This window comes from Ixodes scapularis, unplaced genomic scaffold, assembly GCF_016920785.2.
Source record: "Ixodes scapularis isolate PalLabHiFi unplaced genomic scaffold, ASM1692078v2 PGA_scaffold2__306_contigs__length_199485367, whole genome shotgun sequence".
NCBI lineage: Eukaryota > Metazoa > Arthropoda > Arachnida > Ixodida > Ixodidae > Ixodes > Ixodes scapularis.
Genome location: NW_024609857.1, coordinates 144,710,936 through 144,726,391, shown reverse-complemented (window position 1 = coordinate 144,726,391; position 15,456 = coordinate 144,710,936). Strand labels below are relative to the sequence as shown.

The 15,456-nt window shown below is 40.9% G+C and overlaps 1 protein-coding gene across 1 annotated transcript in view; it reads left to right on the top strand.

Annotated features, from left to right (window-relative positions):
• Positions 1-15,164: 15,164 nt before the first annotated feature.
• The window catches only part of LOC8051343, a 76,347-nt gene continuing 76,055 nt past the window's right edge, over positions 15,165-15,456 (top strand). Inside the window, exon 1 of the mRNA XM_042291577.1 lies at positions 15,165-15,316. The gene's annotated coding sequence lies outside the window, so the exon portion shown is untranslated. The remainder of the gene's footprint in view (positions 15,317-15,456) is intronic.

The window sequence follows — 15,456 nt, the reverse complement described above, 5'->3', positions numbered from 1 at the left end:
TGATGCCTCGTCGTGACGCTAGTGCTTTTTAAACTTTTAAATATACAGCCCATTTCAATTTGGAACTATAGACAACATTTATTTACCTTTATTATCACTGACCCAATTCAGAAGTCGAATTCCTAACTCCAGATATGACTAGATTACTGATACCTCGTCGTGACACTGGTGCTTTTTAAACTTTTAAATATATAGCCCATTTCAGTTTGGAACTATAGACATTTATTTACCTTCATTATCACTGACAAAGACAGAAGTCGAATTCCTAACACCAGAGATGACTAGATTACTGTTACCTTGTCGTGACGCTAGTGCTTTTTAAACTTTTAAATTTATAGCTCATTTCACTTTGGAACTATTAACAACATTTATTTACCTTTATTATCACTGACAAAGACAGAAGTCGAATTCCTAACGCCAGAGATGACTAGATTACTGATACCTCGTCGTGATGCTAGTGCTTTTTAAACTTTCAAATTTATAGCTCATTTCACTTTGGGACCATTAACAACATTTATTTACCTTTATTATCACTGACAAAGACAGAAGTCGAATTCCTAAAACCAGACATGACTAGATTACTGCTACCTTGTCCTGACGCTAGTGCTTTTTAAACTTTTAAATTTATAGCTCATTTCACTTTGGGACTATTAACAACATTCATTTACCTTTATTATCACTGACAAACACAGAAGTCGAATTCCTAACACCAGAGATGACTAGATTACTGATACCTCGTCGTGACGCTAGTGCTTTTTAACCTTTTAAATTTATAGCTCATTTCACTTTGGGACTATTAACAACATTTATTTACCTTCATTATCACTGACAAAGACAGAAGTCGAATTCCTAACACCAGAGATGATTAGGTTACTGATACCTCATCGTGACGCTAGTGCTTTTTAATTTCTTTTTAATTTATAGCCCATTTCACTGTGGGACTATTAACAACATATTTTACCTTCATTATCACTGCCAAAGACAGAAGTCGAATTCTTAACACCAGACACGACCAAATTACTGATACCTCGTCCTGACGCTAGTGCTTTTTAAACTTTTAAATATATAGCCCATTTCAATTTGGAACTATAGACAACACTTATTTACCTTCATTATCAGTGACAAAGACAGGGGTCGATTTCCTAACACCAGGGATGACTAGATTACTGATCCCTCGTCGTGACGCTAGTGCTTTTTAAACTTTTAAATGTATATCCCAGTCCACTTTGGGACTATAAACAACATTTATTTACCTTCATTATCACTGACAAAGACAGAAGTCGAATTCCTAACACCAGAGATGACTAGATTACTGCTACCTTGTCGTGACGCTAGTGCTTTTTAAACTTTTAAATTTATAGCTCATTTCACTTTGGAACTGTAGACATTTATTTACCTTCATTATCAATGACAAAGACAGAAGTCGAATTCTTAACACCAGACATGACTAGATTACTCATATTTCGTCGTGACGCTAGTGCTTTTTAAATTTTTAAATATATAGCCCATTTCAATTTGGAACTATAGACAACACTTATTTACCTTCATTATCAGTGACAAAGACAGGGGTCGATTCCCTAACACCAGGGATGACTAGATTACTGATGCCTCGTCGTGACGCTAGTGCTTTTTAAACTTTTAAATATATAGCCCATTTCAGTTTGGAACTATGGACAACACTTATTTACCTTCATTATTAGTGACAAAGACAGGGGTTGATTTCCTAACACCAGGGATGACTAGATTACTGATACCTCGTCGTGACACTAGTGCTTTTTAAACTTTTAAATATATAGCCCATTTCAGTTTGGAACTATAGACATTTATTTACCTTCATTATCAATGACAAAGACAGAAGTCGAATTCTTAACACGAGACATGACTAGATTACTCATACCTCGTCGTGACGCTAGTGCTTTTTAAATTTTTAAATATATAGCCCACTTCAATTTGGAACTATAGACAACATTTATTTACCTTCATTATCAGTGACAGACAGGGGTCGAATTCCTAACACCAGGGATGACTAGATTACTGATGCCTCGTCGTGACGCTAGTGCTTTTTAAACTTTTAAATATATAGCCCATTTCAATTTGGAACTATAGACAACATTTATTTACCTTCGTTATCAGTGACAAAGACAGGGGTCGAATTCTTAACACCAGGGATGGCTAGATTACTGATGCCTCGTCGTGACGCTAGTGCTTTTTAAACTTTTAAATGTATATCCCAGTCCACTTTGGGACTATAAACAACATTTATTTACCTTCATTATCACTGACAAAGACAGAAGTCGAATTCCTAACTCCAGATATGACTAGATCACTGATACCTCGTCGTGACACTAGTGCTTTTTAAACTTTTAAATATATAGCCCATTTCAGTTTGGAACTATAGACATTTATTTACCTTCATTATCAATGACAAAGACAGAAGTCGAATTCTTAACACCAGACATGACTAGATTACTCATACCTCGTCGTGACGCTAGTGCTTTTTAAACTTTTAAATATATAGCCCATTTCAATTTGGAACTATAGACAACATTTATTTACCTTCATTATCAGTGACAGACAGGGGTCGAATTCCTAACACCAGGGATGACTAGATTACCGATGCCTCGTCGTGACGCTAGTGCTTTTTAAACTTTTAAATATATAGCCCATTTCAATTTGGAACTATAGACAACATTTATTTACCTTTATTATCACTGACAAAGACAGAAGTCGAATTCCTAACTCCAGATATGACTAGATTACTGATACCTCGTCGTGACACTAGTGTTTTTTAAACTTTTAAATATATAGCCCATTTCAGTTTGGAACTATAGACATTTATTTACCTTCATTATCACTGACAAAGACAGAAGTCGAATTCCTAACACCAGAGATGACTAGATTACTGCTACCTTGTCGTGACGCTAGTGCTTTTTAAACTTTTAAATTTATAGCTCATTTCACTTTGGGACTATTAACAACATTTATTTACCTTTATTATCACTGACAAAGACAGAAGTCGAATTCCTAACACCAGAGATGACTAGATTACTGATACCTCGTCGTGACGCTAGTGCTTTTTAAACTTTTAAATTTATAGCTCATTTCACTTTGGGACTATTAACAACATTTATTTACCTTTATTATCACTGACAAAGACAGAAGTCAAATTCCTAACACCAGAGATGACTAGATTACTGCTACCTTGTCGTGACGCTAGTGCTTTTTAAACTTTTAAATTTATAGCTCATTTCACTTTGGGACTATTAACAACATTTATTTACCTTTATTATCTGTGACAAACACAGAAGTCGAATTCCTAACACCAGAGATGACTAGATTACTGATACCTCGTCGTGACGCTAGTGCTTTTTAAACTTTTAAATTTATAGCTCATTTCACTTTGGGACTATTAACAACATTTATTTACCTTCATTATCACTGACAAAGACAGAAGTCGAATTCCTAACACCAGAGATGATTAGGTTACTGATACCTCATCGTGACGCTAGTGCTTTTTAATTTTTTTTAATGTATAGCCCATTTCACTTTGGGACTATGAACAACATTTATTTACCTTCATTACCACTGCCAAAGACAGAAGTCGAATTCTTAACACCAGACATGACCAGATTACTGATACCTCGTCGTGACGCTAGTGCTTTTTAAACTTTTAAATTTATAGCCCATTTCACTTTGGGATAATCAACAACATTTATTTACCTTTATTATCACTGACAAAGAAAAAAGTCAAATTCCTAACAAAAGAAATGACTAGATTACTGATACCTCGTCGTGGCTCTAGTACAGCTGTGACAAAAAGAAATGTACAGGTTTTTTTTTCCGCAAATATAAACTAGGCATCGCCAAACGCTCATTCTCCGGCCAAAGGTAGCACTACAGGTCACAACCAGATGTCAAAGTTTCAGCCCGCTCCGATGCCTTAATCAAAAGTTATAAGGTATTTTCTGAAAATTGCAATGGGAAAATGGGGCCCATTTTTGCCCGTTTTCGGTTTCTGGTGTCCATAGAGCCCCATGTATTCGAAAACTCCGTCGACCGCCATTTTCCCACTGAAATTTTAAGAAAATCATTTATAACTTTTGATTAAGGTATCGGATCGGGCTGAAAATTTGGCATCTAGTTGTGACCTCTAGTGATACCTTTGGGTGGAGAATGAGCGTTCGGCGATGCCTAGTTTATTTTTTAGGTAAAAGAAAAACCTGTAAATTTCCTTTTGTGACACACTAATAACTTTTTAAAATGTAGAGCCCATTTCACTTTGGGACTATTAACAACATTTATTTACCTTCATTATGACTGACAAAGACAGAAGTCGAATTCCTAACACCAGAGAAGACTAGATTACTGATACCTCGTCGTGACGCTAGTGCTTTTTAAACTTTTAAATTTATAGCTCATTTTATTTTGAAACTATTAAAAACATTTGTTTAACTTCATTATCACTGACAAAGACAGAAGTCGAATTTCTAACACCAGAGATGACTAGATTACTGATACCTCGTCGTGACGCTAGTGCTTTTTAAACTTTTAAATTTATAGCTCATTTCACTTTGGGACTATCAACAACATTTATTTATCTTCATTATCACTGACAAATACAGAAGTCGAATTCCTGACACCAGAGATGACTCGTTACTGATACCCCGTCGTGACGCTAGTGCTCTTTAAACTTTTAAATTTATAGCCCCTTTCACTTTGGGACCACCAACATTATTTCAGCACCTTCATTATTACTGACAATGACAGAATTCGAATTTCTTGCACCAGAGATGTTACAGATAACTCATCGTTACGCCAACACTTTTTAATCTTTTATATTTATAGTACGTTTTCTGTCCTTTTTAACAATTTTCTCCTTCCCTTCGAGAACTTTGAAACCTTTGGGGAGGGGGGGCCGAGAGCGGTTTTTGTAGTTTATATTCTGTGCCATTGTTAGTTGTTCCTCAATGAAGGAAGTCCTTAGCATTAAAAACGAGCGTGTTGCTAAAATATACTTTAACAGCCGGAAAGAATAGACACGAAAACGGGACGAAACCTGACGTCAGTTTTCGTCCCGTTTTGGTGTTTATTTTTCCCGGTTGTCAAAGAAGTCGATGTTTTATACTTTCAAGCCTTCGTAACTATTTACCAACGCGCTCGTTTTCAATTATGAATAAAAAATTAGTTCCAGCGGCAATTCGTATGCACACATTCGAAAGATGAGTCCTCCGGGAAGTCGTCACTCGTGATTTGCCGTCGCGCGCCCTCGCCTGCCGCCTTTCCGTCAAAAGGCGCCCCTCGTTTTCCCGCGCAGCGGTGCAGAAAGGGGGGCATGTCATGATCGTTTATTAAATTTTTAATAGGAAAATCGGCCGCCCTTGAATGTGTTTCGTTTCTTTTCTTTTTTTTTCTCTTTTTATGTGTGTGTGCTTAGAGCTTGAGACTTAATTATGAAAATAAATAGACGATCTCAGAATCCGCTTGAGTGCCCTTTTAAGCCGCAGTTACACTCCCACTAGATCATAAAAAAACTGTCTGCAGACATCTTTGAAGCCTGTATAAAGCCATCATTCTTCGAACATACTTGAAGAATATCCGCAGAAAATTCTTTCACCCTGTCTTGCGCACAATGTATGAGCAGTGTGCCTGTGGGTTTTATGCTTTCTCTAAAGAATGAACAGACATACAATGTCAGGATGTCTAAAGCTAAGATCCGACGTGCTCCAATAAACTTTCATTGAATTTTCGTCGATCTGTTCGGTAGAAGAACGTGACCAGCAAATTATTATTTCTTGCATCCCGTACTCTCTGAGGCATCACCGTTACCAGAAGACCGCAAATACTTCTTGCACTACCAGTCACACTTTGAGAAGTGCAAGATGATATTTATACTTTGGCCAGATGAGAGACGCACACGTAATCTGGTCAGTACTTTAAAAATTTCTTTAAGAAACAAATTTCGAATATTGTGCTCGAACTATTCCGCGAAGCATATGCTATTCAAGCAGTACCCCTATTCATGTATAGTGTTTTACTGAAAGCAGTACACCCTGCGTGCCTTTCGGAGTTTAACCACATATGAAAATCAGTAGAGCTGTCTTGAAATGCGTTCAAACGATTTGTAAGGTTTACACGAACCTTAAGCTCACCAGATGTCTGAGCAGTTTGACTGCCGTACCACCGGCTATTACGTTAGCTGTTTGTCTTGTATTTCGAGCCGTTTTAAAAGCGAGAATGTCAACGCAACAGGGATAAAAGTTCTGGCGCATGCCGATGGCAATGCCATATAGTGTGGGGACAAAAAGTGTTAGAGAGGTTACCTTCAGACCGAAACTAATGTTTTTACAACAGGCTTATCATTTCGAAACCATTTTTAACCGAGAGCTTAATTCCTGCGTGTTCCAGAGTATCGGTGGGAGCTCTCTGCCATCAAACGATTTAAGAGCATGATTGCAACACTGCCAAAACAACCAAACATATTTGTCGTCCAATGGCAACTATTGATCTAAACATAAGATCAATTCGCTGGAAACATTGCAGCAAAATCACTTTTTTTATATTTTCTGAAAAGCAGGGCTGAAGAAAGTACTCCACAAATCATATCAAGTGCGTAACCATCGAAAAAATTGCTCACCTTTTTTTTATACCATTCACTGTTTCAAGATCAACGTGGGATCCTATAAAGATAGATAACCTGTTCCGCCTACTGGAACAATGTTGGTTACAATGGCAACATTGTTTTGAAACGCAGTTTATCAAGAATTTTTTTTTTCATATGATATAAAAAATATTATTTGATTCGACCCCTCAATTAATAAAAAATTAGGGCTGTACCGCTTCGCATTTTTTGTGCATGCTAATGTTCCACATGCATTTTCCCGTATGGCACATCTGGTCTAGTGCTCCATTTAGGGTTAATAAATCAACTAACTGACTTAATTTTTTCGGATAGTGGTTAACCCACAAAGTTTGCATAGGACACTAAAAAGAAGGGAGCGATGCCCTGAATTTTATTATGGCAAACTTTCTTTTCAATACTTTTATATCGCTGAACTTTAAGTAGCTACCTCATTTATAACCCATATAATGTTTGACGCCTTTATATAAAACGCCATTGTATATAAAAAAAAATCAAATACTTCGAGGAGCGTGCAAAAAATAGTGAACATACCTGTCCACACCTATACACTTTTCCACAAGGGCGCAGCCATCTTGAATGTCGTCACTTCTGGTATGCGTTAAAACAACGTTCTGCTCTCTTCACGCCATGGAAGGTGTTCAAAAAATATGCATGATTGTCACACGTTCTTGTTTTGCCTTACCTCTATTTCTCGCAAATTCCAAGTTGAAATGTTTTATAATTTTTTCCTCCCGCATACCTGATACAGAACCCACGTGACTGAGAACGAAAGGAAACAAAAAACGTCTATATCCCTTCCACGATATCTTTTTTTCTTCAATCCTCATCTCACCCCCTTTTGATCCGAATAAGCATGTTACCGGATTCCGGTTGTGTATTTTTGCTGCGCGATGTACGGAATCCAGTCTGCACTCGTACTGCACTGGTGAAAGTTTTGATTGCATCGCAAACCCCTGTCCAGGTATTTCAGACGGACACATTTCAAACTGTCTAAACACAAAAGTCTAACCTATTTTGTTTTTCTGCGAGCTTCGTGGCTCGACTTTTAATTAGAATTTATATTATGAACAAATACAGGGCAGGCTAAAAGACACTAATTTTTCATTTTGACGAAAAAATATATGTTTTGGGGACATTTCTAAAATGAAGGAGGCCGCAAACCGCATGTTGCCCAGATTTTTGTTCTCGATTTACCAAGCGTAGAAGCCGCAGTGGCAGAAACTAGTATTTTTGCCTGCCGTCGTAGGTCGCGTGTTTGGCACCCTCTGCTGCCGCTACTGTTTTTCCTACATCATCTTAACTTTTTAACCTCATTTAATAGGTACTATAAAGATACTTTTACGTATTCCAGTATTTTTAGGAATTTAATTTTTTTCTAAAACAAATGTCAAACTCGTCATTTTGGTCGAGTTCTGGCCACGTTTGACAGGTCCTTACTTTTTTGTACTTAAGGTAAATGTTGACTCTCTCTCTCTCTCTCTCTCTCTCTCTCTCTCTAAGATTTTAGATCCTGCTGTCCACACTTCAACGTAATAAATTTGACATTACCTCAAGATAAACTTTTGCATAGATTAATTTGATTTCTTGAGTGCTAGAATAATAATTAGGGTTGTGGGGAAATTTAGACAGCGTCTAAATATCCCCACAACCCCAATTATTATTCTATCACTCAAGAAATCAAATCAGTGGTAGAATATATATATTGGACACACGTATGCAGAAATACTTGATTAAGGGGGTCTTGGTAGCGAGCGCGTTTACAGCACCGCTGCAAGACTCGCTTAAAAGCCAGTGATTGTCGTTCGTAAATTACTCGAATGGCAGCGTATTTTAGTATCCAACATTTTCGAACAATGATTTCCGTAAATGGTGGATTGTATGATGGTACTGTTCTAACCTTTTCTTTCTTTCTTTTTTTTTTCAGCTGCTCACCGGTTAGTAGGAGGCGCCTACGTTCATTCGTGATGAAAGTGTACCACTATCTTATCACACCTCTTCAATTTCGTAATTTTCCGTATTTAGAAACTAATCATAATGTCTGTTCATGATACGACTTCATTCTTGTAGAAATCGAAATACGATTGTTTACTTCCTTCATAAAAATAAAAAAGAGCGTACAAAAAGACACAACGACAAGTACAAAGTCAAGGACAAGTGAATGTATTCTACTTGTCTTTGTGCCTTTTTCGGAGAGTTTTATTTACTATATGTGTGCATCAAGTCGCCCCACTACCCACCTACCTTCGTAGTAAATTTATAAAACATAAGTTAGGTAAATAAATCATGTCGTAAAATTAAATCACTAAGAAAGTAGAAGAATCATCTGCCACTTCTAGTTTAGATACCGTGCGCATAAACCACAAATCAAAAATGAAGCGACAGCACAAAGTGTGCTGCGAATGACAGCTGGAGTGCTCCGTTGTCGAAAGATGCGCTTTTAAGAAGACATATTTTTAGAAAGTTGTACTTGCAGCTACTCAAATGTCAAAACTGCATTGCATTTCTGACATTCTAGTCCCTGTTCTTGTTATTTATGACTGCTTCTTGCTTCTACTGCAGAGTGAAGACGCACTCACTCCATGCGGCATGCCCTTGTCTTGCGTTCCGTGAAGACGACCTAGAACTTTCGGAACGCCTGTTTGTCCACGCAGTGTCAAGAAAACTTTTTAGAACTATCATCATGGCCGAACGCCTAGCAGCTTTGATGGCAGCCTCCTGGCTGTGTAATATAAACTATAATAAAGGGTCCCTAAATACAGCATCTGTCATCGAAAGATTGCTTTTCAGACTATTTATAAGCTAAAGCCTCCTGTCATCATGTTCATGAGCTAATACAGCGATTGTGCATCACAAACGTTATTGCCAGGTTAGAGATTTTCCCTCCAGTTCTCACTGTGTTAAAAATTGTCTAACAATTTCTTTCTTTTTTTTTTTTTGCGGGTGGCGGTTTTTTGGGGGGGATTCTTTTAAATTTCTTTTGTGGCATATAATGTGTTGTTTTCTTTTCTTAATTCGTTCATCATGAGTAGCTTGATCTCTGTGGAACATGGAGCCATCTGGGCCCGTTTTCTCGAACGCGAACCGTGGGTTAAAGTTAACTATTGTCCCTAGAAGGGGGAATTCTAGGTCACGTGACTGGGGAGAACAGAGGCGCCGAGGGAGGAGCAGTACCTACAAGCAAAATGGCCGCAACGTCGATTAATGAGGGCTAATAGTTCTGCTTGGTTCTGTTGAACATCTATTTCGATCCGGCTGTTATATTAATGACGCACCATCAACCTATTAGCACGTCAAGCAAAGCGGTAGTCCAGAGGGACTACTAAACCAACCGACGGCAGCATTCCGCGAACGCATCACTCTTCAGCAGTCCGGGATCCAAGATATATGACGGTGCTTAAGCCTTGCACGTGTTTTTATGGTGAATAAAAAAAATGTTTTGCGAACGAGTGTTGGTATATATTTATACTAACACGTTTAATTTGTTACACTATGCACGCCAACTCGTGAGCAGCGATTACTTTGCGGAGAAAGGGGGTTATCCTCGATAAAGTCTTCGTTCCGGGTGAACAGCTGGGACATTGTACTGTTTTGTTATTATTTTTTTTTGTTCGCAGTACGCCGAGAGTATGCCCACAGCATCGAGGCTTCCACATATCCCAGGTGGCCAGCAATTCAACGGTGACGAGAAGCTTAGCTTCTCGTCACCGGTAGGTCGGTTGGGCAAACGGAAGAGAGGGCAAACAGTTGAGATCAGCAGGAATCGCAAAAACGTGCGTCGCAAGGAACAAAAACAAGAATACAGCATCGGCGTTGCCAGACTGGAAGGCACACGGGAAAGTTATACGTTGTTTAAGGCGAAACATATTGAAGGAAATGTTTCTTACATTTTCGAATATTCGTCGACAAACTCTAGCATAGTAGCTAAAATTTCTTCGTACCATCTGAAGCAAATAAATTGGTCTTCAAGTACAACATTACTATATTTTGACTTAAAATATCATACTAGATCGATAACAACCAGCGGAAAAAGTTAATAAACAAAATGACTGGCTTGTTTCACCGATAGATGGCGCATCTTACTGCCCAATCAAAAGTAATTATTGTTGGTCTATATCCAGCCGTTTATTCAGTACCTAGGTACTTTTTCCTTCCTAGGCACCGTGGTTTACCAAAATGGGTTTACCATCGCTTCGAGAAAACCGGCCCAGGTGGAGCCTGGTTACTCGTAGCAAAATTGGAAAAAGACCCCTGTTATCACTGATTTCAGGGGCGTTTCCATACCTGCGGATGTAATCCACGTGTTTTGCAGAAGGTTGTGTTTTGGAAGAGCGGCATCTTGGTCGTCCGATGCTACACGTGAGTTTCAGTAACCAAGTCAGAACATGGGTTAGAAAACCCTTTTCTTTTAAGTGGCTATAGGACCCCAAGCCTGGGGACGTGACTACTGGGCGTTACTAGTGATCTCAAACGACCCAGATTCAGCTACTGCAGAACATAGCTATGTGCAAAACATGCGGGTAAAGTCGGCAGGGTATGACAGCACACCTAGAATCAGCAGTAACAGATCACTCGGATGTGTACTGCTCACACCAAATCGGGATGAAGCAGTTGACACCTTTCTGTGAACATATACAGTCTAACAACAAGACAGGGAGTGTGCAAGCGAGCTGGTGACAGTTAATCATTCTCTGTAACAACCAAGACTGTGGTGAGGAAAAAATAAAAGTAGAATAAAATGATAGAGAGAGGAACGTCTCAATCGAAGAAAAAGAACCAGGAGGGGTTAATTGGTGTCATGTGACATTGGTGACAGGAGGGGTTAATTGGTGATCGAGGAATGAGTTCTGGCTGGGTGCCTCGAGTCCGGGGCTCCAACCACTGCTTGCACCACCGTTACCCTCCGTGCTAACCAGTGTTGGCTTCCCGGATCGCTCCAGCGGACGGCCGCGTTCCAGCTGTCTCTCGTCAGATTCGGCATCGGGTTAAAACTTTTAATGTCCTTGCACTCCCACATCAAGTGATACCAGGTCCCCCAATTTCCACCCGCAAAAGGAGCAAGTTGGTGAAGGATGGAGTTGGGGGTACCACTGATGGAGCTTCAGTGGTGTCTTCATGGTTCCTGTCCTTCTGTGCTGTGGCACTGACGGTACTACCTCTATTACTTCTTATTACGTATTATTCATCAAAAAGCCCTGAGGCGGTCAGGTAAACTTACTTCCTACTTATTTGCGAACAAGTAGCGACCAGATCAAATGTTGTCTAAATGCAATGCCGGCATAAGACAACTAAATATACGAGATAACGCAAGAACGCAAAGTCATCCAGACTTCCCGAAGATTTTTAGTTGCTCTGGGCGTTTATTTTTGGCGGGATGACCCGTGGGATGGAGGAAACACTGAACAGAGACATAGCACCCGACACAGGTCAATGTTGAGGAGACTGCAGCCAGACTAAATGAGGGAACCACCCGGCCCCCTAATACGTAGCCGATCAGGTCACTATCGGTGTTATCGGGCTAACCATATTTCCGCTGCCTAAAACTTCTTCGGTGAATGAAGATATGGGCCGCTATAAAACGCAGCCGGTTACTAATGGTAATAAAGTAAGCGCCGAGTCAGCTTTCCTTGTAGCGGATGGGCGTCGCGCTCCACGCGCGTATTTCCTTGACTGGAAGAAATCGGAACACTTACGATAAAAAAAAAACTAAAAAAACTACGGTAGTTGTTTTTGAAGGACGCGCCTAGCAAAGCGCCCCGGTTGAATTTCAAGCCGGCACATCAGAGGTCTTTTGGGGCACACGTTAACTCGGGGCAACTTACGGAATTGTGCGTGGGAGAGGCTCTGTGCGGAAGTTGAAAGAAAAAGGTTTCAGGTCAAGGCCACCCCAAAGTTGCCACCGTCACTGGACGCGGCACCGCGAGCCTCCATGGTACGGGTTGTTGCCTTTCTGCGGTGCCGCGGCTCTCCTGAGCTAATAAATATTATTATGATTATTAAAAAAAAAAAAAAAAAAAAAGAAGTTCATTCAGCGTCTTACACGCGAGTCGTTTGTGGCACGATCAGCTAAGTAAGATTCTAGTGCAATTTCAACTCCCCATATCGACATCTTGTGTTATTTATATTTTTTGCCTTGAACCGCTTGAACCTATGGGGGTGCGCTTGGTTCGGACTTCGTCGAACTTTTATTCAGAAGTTTGAAGTTTGTCGAACATTTAAACCTAACAGGTTGCCAAGTTTGAAAATCGTGGAGTTTCTTGGCTTGATAAGGAATGTCGAATTCTATAGCACGGAAAATCGGAAGTTCGAAAACAACCGAATTTCTCAGCGCTAAAAATCGAAAGTTCGAAAATCGTTGAATTTCTTACGTAATACGTTCGACGTTTCCAATCTTTGCGAACCTTTCGAACCCCTTTGTTCGACCTTCGAACCTCAGGTTCGTAAAATGTTCGCGGAATCTCTAGATGAGACTGGGTGAAAGAAAGCACTGCCAAGGCTGGGGCGCGCGAGCATCTTGAGACGCGCCTTGAGTCCCACTCAGCTCGTGCGCTGGCTTTGGCAGTGCCTTCTTTCTCCTAGCCTCAGCTGAGACGCCGTTTCTAGCAAGTTGGCCCTGATGTTTGTGTATGAAAATTTACCGGGTTTGTTAAATACGAGTTGTTCTTTTCTTACACCTTTTCTGTGCAGTGCAACGCGTGAACAGTGGAACATTTACGGAATCAAATAACCTTAGGTGCTGCCGAACATTGTGGGCACCCTAGATTAACCATAGACTAACAAGCATGTACATCAAAACAACTGTTGTTGTCGTTTTTCAACGAAAGTGAAAGTATATGCGTGACGCTTTGAACGTGGTTACATTTCTTTATATGGCCATACAATGTTGCGTTGTATCAACCTTTTTTTTTTTTTTTTTTTTTAAAGCAAACATAACCTGCTTTGTAGAGCAATTGAGCTGCACATGACTCTTCAAATGTTACCTATATCCTTAGAGCGCTCTGCGACAATAACAAACATTTTAAGTGTCGTGCGTAGCTCAAGAGCTCTCCAAGGCTCTATGTATTTGCTTTCTAAAAATGTTGATACAACAAAGAAATGTATGACCATATAAAGAAGAGGGACCACATTGATTCATTGGCTTTGACGCTTTGGGCATACCAATAGACTCTCTTCAAAAGTTCATCAAGCAACATTGGCGGTCGCCATTGTTTGGACTCGAGGCGTGTGATTGGTTCCGAGTCCTCGCCGAAAGCTTACGAAGCCCTCGTGTCCAATACGTGATCAGAGAACATGAACAAGCAACGACAGAGGCGATGGCGCGGACTTTTGAAAACAGTGCATTACAAAGGTGTAATTCGGCAACAATACCTATCAAAAAATGTCAATCATAGACATTGGACAAAGGGTCAGTTACAGGTATATGCGTGCTCTGAAGTTTGCTGTGTAATTTTTCCTAGTCACGTGACGCTTTGCAGTGTGAAACGGAGTGGAACAAACCCGTTAAAATCGATTTTCAACGAAGTGTTATAGGGCTGGTTTACATCAAACGAGCGTAACGCCACACCAAAAAAAAAGTCACGAAAAACAGTGACGCGGCCGCGAAATTTGACGTACTTACATCCCGCTATATATGGTAAGTACCGTTAAATAATTATTAGAAATGATCATATTAATTCATTAGTCTTAAAAAGATAAATATATTCGCCCTTGAGCGACACAATCTGTCTCCCCATCCGCAGGATCAAGATACCTTTTTTTGCCTTTTTACTTACTTTGTCATTTTTACTGCTACAACACACGACGTTTCATCTAGATCAAAGTATACTCCGAGCAGCCAACGCACCTATTTATAGGCGCACACATCCGTCGCGGCCTTCACGCCGACGCGTCCCCGCCCACCACTAACAACGCGATGCCAGACCGTAGAGCCACACGTGCAGAATGATATGCAACTATATCCAACATCGACCTTCCCTACCTCCTCCATCCCTCAACGGGAAATAACGACCTCCCGAAGGGAGAGGGGGGTTCCCATCCGCAGTCGATACGGAAGGCGAGGCTGAGGGCGAAATCACATCCGCGCGTTTCCCCGGCAACCGCCTGCGCACGCGCACGGAAACGTCTGCGCAAGGCCGGCCGCGACCGATGCAAGGAGGCCGAAAGACGTGAGGAGCGGGTATCACGTGACCCAGAAAGCGCGACGGAAGTGCCCCGGCGGCCATCTTGCTACGCCCAACGCCCATTTCGGGCTCTCTGCGCTTCTCTTCTCTCCCGAACCGCTTTACTGTACTTCAGTGTACGCGGGAGCGCAACGCCCACGAGGACGCCTGCAAGTGTGCTGACTGCTCAATTATGTCCGCTGACGAGACAAAATGGCGCACCCGTGACGTACTTCCGCACGCGTTTTCCTCGCTCGTGAAGCAAATCACCTGCTCCTGTAATTCTCATCTCCGCGAAGCGACTGCCTTCCCCTCTCCACAAATTCCTCCTCTCTAGAGCCCACGGAATCTAGCGGCCCACGGATCTTTTAGAGAACTCGAGAACTGGGTATAGGACTCCGTCGGTTCCGTTGACGGCCGCGTTCGAAGTGAAACAACGCGCAGCAGAGTCGGAAAACCTCCGGGTCGCTGTCCCAGAAGCAAGAGCCAGGCTCAGAAGCGCAAGCACCAGCCGCACAAGGTGAGTGTTTCAATCTTTAGACGCTCGCTCGTACGAAACAGCGCCTACGCGAATCCGGCTCCTGTCGACAGCTTTTTGCTCTTCGACAGCAGCCATGTTCGACGAGCCAGGCGAACAGATGTTAGGCCGAACAATGCCCA